This window comes from Lissotriton vulgaris, chromosome 5, assembly GCF_964263255.1.
Source record: "Lissotriton vulgaris chromosome 5, aLisVul1.2, whole genome shotgun sequence".
Classification (NCBI taxonomy): domain Eukaryota; kingdom Metazoa; phylum Chordata; class Amphibia; order Caudata; family Salamandridae; genus Lissotriton; species Lissotriton vulgaris.
The window spans coordinates 1,883,937,088-1,883,943,783 of NC_141693.1; positions in this window are offsets into that span (position 1 = coordinate 1,883,937,088).

The following is a 6,696-nucleotide window of genomic DNA, read 5'->3' on the forward strand; positions in this document are numbered from 1 at the left end:
TAATGGTGTCGCCACTAAAACACATGTAAACCAGGTTCCCTACACAGACTAAAAGACTTAACAAGTATTGCCGAAAATGGCAATCACACACTTTTCCCTGGCCAAAAGAGGGAGCCTTTGACACTAACATAATCGAACACATGAGGACAAACTGCTCAGGACTGAAGAAGGACAGGAGAGGTGCACTATTAAAGCTGTGGGTCATCTTCAAGGAGGCCCAGACTGACAATCCTATCCCACAGACAATAAGCAAAGCGTCCGCACCTCCCCCGCCATATGAAGGGATGGAGGTCCTCTCCCTGGTGAAACAACCTTTACGCAGTCATTACAACGCACTACCTTTACAATGCAGGCATTACAACGCATGTCACTACAACGCATGTCATTGCAACACATGTCACTACAACACCTGCTATTACAACGCATCATAAGGTAAGTAATGGGGAATAGTAATTTTTACCCCTACACTATCCAATACTTACCCTACTGCTGCACTCATTGGAGTAGGAATAGTAATTTTTAGCCCTACACTATCCAACACGTACCCTACTGTTGCACTCACTGGAGTGGGAATAGTGATTTTTACCCCTACACTATCCAACACTTACCCTATTGTGTAATATGCGTTGTAACAGTATGCGTTGTAATAGCATGCGTTGTAAATGTAGTTTCTAAAAATGCGTTGGATGGCATGCGTTATAAAAACATGCGGTATAAGGGATCTTGCGATGTAAAAACTGCATTGTAAAGGCATGTGTTGTAAATGTTTGCTTTGTAACGTCATACATTCCTCTCCCTGATGTTTGCTATTCCCTCCCGCATTACGTTATAAATGTAAATGTGTGTAAATGTATAGGCATTTATATAGCGCACTACTTACCCGTAGGGTCCCAAGGCGCTTCGACCGCTGCGAAACCCTTCCTGGCTTCCCTGAGAGATGGTCCCTTAATGGGTATCTCCAGGGTGAGACCAGGCATCCCCGGCGGTCTGGTGGGGCCGTTAGTGAAGATGAGGCAAGCTAATGCCCAGAGTTGCCGAGTGTGATCGCTGATCAGAGTGGGCACCGAGGCGAGAGAATTATCGAGTCCGCTGACCCTGCTCCAGAAACCTGCCGCGCCGGGAATCGAACCCTGGTCCCGGGCCGTCCTCTGCTCTCGGGTCAAAAAAGGCACCCTACCAAACAATGAAGTAGTAGGTCCAGGCATGAGAATCTAACAGGCCAGCATGCCCAGGAAATCCCACTATCACCCCAGTCTAGTGCTAGAGCTCCCTAAAGTTCAACCCATCGTCCGTCGCGTTCAGCCCATTAAACCCCAGTGGCGCGGAGAACATGGACTCCCACCGGCTCGGGTGAACACACCTGTGTGACAAGGAGATTCATAGCATTTCTGGACAGTGACACAACTAGCCAGGTTGAGGAAAGGGGTCTCAGTCCTCCCAGATCCGACGTTGAAGGGGTAGCCACAAGGTTTGATCAGGTAGCTGAAGAAACAGGAAGCAAGTTTGAGCATAAAATCCGACCAAAAAGAACAACTCTCAGCTCAGAAAAAAGGAGGCAATCTAGATGGGATTTAGAGGAAAGGCGTGAACTAAGGAGAGAGAGAGAGAGGGCTTGCACCCTGGAAGTACAGCAGTAATGTGGGCAGTGCATCCTCCTGAAGAGAGATGGGGTAGGTACAAGGCAATGTTCGGGGAAGATCTTGAGACAGAATAGAGAAGATGCTTTTGACTGGGACCCAAGCTTCACCAGATCGTCAACGTAGGAGAGTAGCTGACCAGGAGATAAGAGATCATGGTAGCCTGGTGCAAACTCAACTAAGACGCAGGAGAATCAAGATGGCAACTTTGTGTGCACATGAGGGGAGCAGCAACAAAGATGTCTGCTGCTCTTCCCAAACGCACGGGATAGACAAACGTACCCCAAGGAAAATAGTAATCTGAGAGGAAGGCGAAACCTTCACACAGCCATTGTGCCACCTGCTAGCCAGCTGGACCGAGGGGAAGGGGCAGTATTATATACCCTGGCCGGAGGAGGGTTCCTGTGAACCAGAGGACATGGCTGTTGTGGAAGGCTGCACCCGGCATGGAGGGTGAGATCCCAAGTGGAACTTCAACCTACATGCAGGAGTGCCTAAGATGACGGGAACGCTACGTTAGGGAAAAACCAGTGGCGCTACCCCAAGCCAAAATGTACCTGCTACTGCAGAAGGGAACTATAGGAACCATCTATGTGCCAAGGGTTCGGATGGATAAAGAAGGGCTAAAGACCAATTGTCACCATTATTGGGTGGGGCAGAGAAATTGATCTCATTATTTGAGAAGAAGACTGCAGGGATAAACTTAGCGGTAGGCAATGTCAAAAATCAACAATATCATGGAATGGTAGTGATGGTTAGAACAGTCGCACATCCAATTCTCTAAATAGTACAGTATTGAGTGTTTACAATTTTGAGATATGTAGAGATTACGGTGCCATTCAAGGTGACAGAGGCATCCCACTACCAAGGATGTCAAATAAACAGGTATGAATACCTATTGTTAAACATCTTATAAACAGTTTGCAGCTCAGCTCTCTAAAGTTTAAACTTAGACAATTTGCAATATTTGATGTTGACTATATGGCCAGTACTCAAAAAATTCTGTAGCGACAATAATCTTCTCAATAAACGGACATTGTAATTTTATCCAAAAAGAAGAAAAGAGAACATCATAAGGTCAGATATTTATCTTATTAAATTTAATATAGGTTCCAATTCCCAGATACAAAAACTGTGTTGTTTGTATTCAGTAAATAGATTGCTGATTCATTGAGCACTACAAGAAACAAAAGTAACGGCCATGCTGGAGGTCCTAGTCCTAGGGCCTTCCAGGTCGTAATGGTTGAAGGAATTCGATGACAGCCGACACTTGTTTCGTTACATATGTGTAACTTTCTCAAGGCTTACTCTCTGTGTATTGGAAAGTTGGTACAGCAATGAGCCATTCGGTTATTCTCCTTCTTTTATGCTTGTTTATAGAATAAAATCGGAATATCGTCAGTCACAAATCTGCCCCTTTCCAAAATTTACGGGGTGCCTTGAAATGGAAGGTGTGATAAGCGCTGACCCGTCTTTCAATAAACCTGGTATATCATGTTTTCGAACCTCGCCCCTTAGAAATTCTTGCAAAGTCTGTGGGTTGTTGCGCTAATTACATGCCAAGCATCCTCATTTATTTGGGCGGACAAGGGTATGCATATGGAATATATTTGATGTGGCAACCAAAGGCTATGATATGTCCTTGTAAAATGAAGCGTTAGCGTCCGACGTGCGGGGCGATCCTGCAGTATAGGCGGGATCCACACTCCGCTGCTGATTTCCCAGGGTGGGGCTGGCTGGCCACACCCCGGGGAAAAGGCAGTCTGACAAGGGGGCATGGAGTCTCTCCGTCCAGTCCTTAAAAGTAGGCACCCACAAGTCCATTGGGGCGGTTTCTGAGTACCAAATCGAAAGGACTCCATTCTCCGGCTTCCAGCCTGGGACTAAAGTTCACTCATGGCGTGAAGTTCCAACAGCGTCCCCAAAAAAAGCCAGCAGCGTTCAGCCAATGGAGGCCCCCATTTAGTTCCAAAACAATGCTGTACTCCAGTGTTGGGAGCCAGGTTTCCCTCCAGTGTCAGGAGCCTGGTTTCCCATACATTTGAGATAGTGAAGACACCATATCCTCAACAGCACGCACCCAAGAGCCGACAGGTTACGGAGCACCGAGTCAGTTGGGAGAGGGATTTCGCCAGAACAACTACCTATTCCAGTCCATCAATATCATTAGGCAAATATCGTTGAATTCTTGGCTTAGCACCAAACTCTCCATAGAGCCATTTCTTTTCCTCCTCCATTCCCTCAAGTCATCCAACACCTCGCATACACCCTCCAGAGAAAATAGTAAGCCCAGCCTCAAACACCACAAAGCGACTCAAGCTGGGGTACATGGGACCAGGGCACAAGCTTCTCGACCACCTCCACTTTCACGCAAAATTAAGACAATAGATCACAGGAGGTCTAGGGAGGCGCCTTAAATACCAACAAATAGAATCCCAAACTAGAAATCTCCAGAAAAGGTCATAGCCAAGACTGCTGGTGCCACAATGGTCACACCGAATGGCAGAGTCTAGAGGGGTACAAACGAGACCTCCAGGCACGCTGCAGCCACCAACAAGGCATAAATAGCGACACACTCCCTCATTACACATTATCCCACGCACTTGTGGGCCAAGACACCACCCTCACCGACAGTACCCCATGCACACACTAGGAGAGAAGGGCTAGTGATGCCCAATGGAACGTTAACTAAAGCTGAGTTTATCCTAGATGTTCATGAGATCACCCCATAACATTTAATTTCCAGTTTTAAAACACCAAGTTAGGCACAGAGGGGGGAAGGGCTAACAACTCATAAAAAGCTGACACGTTCCATAAACAATACCCATTCTTTAATGTGCAACACCTAAACTAGATACCCCGATTGGGGCCACCTTCCGGTGCCTTATGAAAATAGAGCAAATGAAATATGAAGAACACACTCCTAAAAAAAAAAGGCACAGGAACTCCGAAGAAAATGATTAACGACGACACATGCACAAATGCACTGTTTTCTTAATTAACTAATGTACACAGCTCTTATCAAACAGTTATGCAGTCGAATGTCCAAGTGCACCACCTTTCTCAGGAGCCACATAAGCACACCAACAGGATGTACAGTGTGCTAATTAAGAACTTTTAACTATACAGGGAACTTTTTGCCTCAAACTTTGTTAACTAAAGGCACTCCCAATTACCAGAGGATTACCCTTGATCCAATCCCAAGTCCTGCAATGTTCAATAAGTTGTGTATTGTTGCACTTTTCTGTACCCTCTGCTTACTATGAGTGTTTCCACATCCATTCATAACTAAAGCACTACCCAGTCTGATGGAGTTCATCCCAAATCTATCACTGCGATTGCGTAGGGACCTCTCCCACATTACTTATAATTACACCAAACCCAACACTAGCATTCCACATGCACTACACAGCACCCTCTTACACAACTAGTGGTATCAGAACATGACCACCGTGGGCTTCAAGACAACATCCAGGTCATGTTTCGTCTGTTCACTGATACCACATGCAGTAGGCGCAGACAGGCTTTACTTGTCTCAAGCGGTAGCCCACGAAAAAGCAAAATGCCTTCTCCATCTATACCTATGTAGGATTAGGCCAAGATACAACCCAGCAGAGTAGAACCCCATAGAGTTGTAATGAATCTGACCTGATACAAGACCAATCCCACAGCATTGTACCTTTTCCACGAGCCTAGCGAAATGCAGACTGAGCTAGATAGGATGTACAGGAGGTGCACCATAGGGGAGGATACTGTTTAGCCCCAAGACTTTCTAGAAAAGAGATTCTTGAAGGGAGCAAAAGCACCACACTAATGCACAAACATGTCCTCTCCCACTTACATCTTTGGTCCCAGATTCGCCTATGGCATTTCTGGGGCTATCGTCTTTATTAACAAATGGACCCCATACATGGAGTTCCAGTGTAGAGCCATCCACTTCGATGTTAGAGAGGGAATTGTGTCTTGTAGGGGAGGGTAGAACAACAGCATAGATACGCCATGTTTAACACCCAAGCTAGGAAAACCGCGGGTGTCTGTTTCGGTCTTCTCTGGACTACCTGCAAAATCCTTCCCCTCCTACCCCCTGATTCCAGGTAACTTCTTATCCAGGGGCTTATCCTATCCAGACTGGATTATGGCAATGCCCTGAATTTGGGTGCTCCCAAAACAGTCATTGCTAAACTCCAGGTCGTCAGAACTCGGCAGCCAGGCTTCTAACAGGCACAAAAAAATCGGTGCTCAGCGAAGTCCACCCTAAGATCGCTTCACTGGCTCCCAATACAGGAGAGAGTCCATTTTAAAACCCTGTGCACTACTCACAAAATTCTCCATGGCAGGGGCCCCCCTATTCTAAAAGACATTATTAGCCTTCACGCCCAGAATTAAGAAGGCATCTTTTCATATAACACCCCCAAGCTTTGGAATTCCCTACCCCTACACATCCGCACCAAATCCAACTTTCTACCCTTCCGAAAACTTCTGAAAACCTGGCTTTTCCCGTAAAACTCCATCGTTCCCGCTAGCACATTCTCTAGTGCTGGGTTGCTCCCGGGTAGCCATGCACTTTATAAATCCTTTTCATTTCATTTCATGTCAGGAAATCTGGGATACTGAGGTGAATAGGTATACGTGGTTAGAAGGGAAGGGGCAACCCCTAATTTTACGGAAATGTACACTGTATTTCTTATGTTTCAGAGGTAAAGGAACCATTCCACTAAAGACAAATGAGAACTGTGGCACAATACTGCACATTCTGGACATTCAATGGGGCAGCTCCATGCTGATAGGTACCTGCTAGCAATGCGGCGAGTTTGCCCACACTCAGCTCGTCCTCAGATGGCGTGCCCTCTGGTCCTTTGTCACAATACACACCCGGCCCTGGTCATTCCTAGGGAAGATCTGTCAGAGTTGCACCAAATTCCGCTAAAGAAGAAGATGACTGTTGCATTAGGCTTGAGAAAAAAGAACTGCTGAGTTGTTTAGCTGGGCTCAGTACAAGAGCATCCCGGAACAAGTCAGACTGTTTTCTGACACACTATTAAATGCAGGATGGTCCATA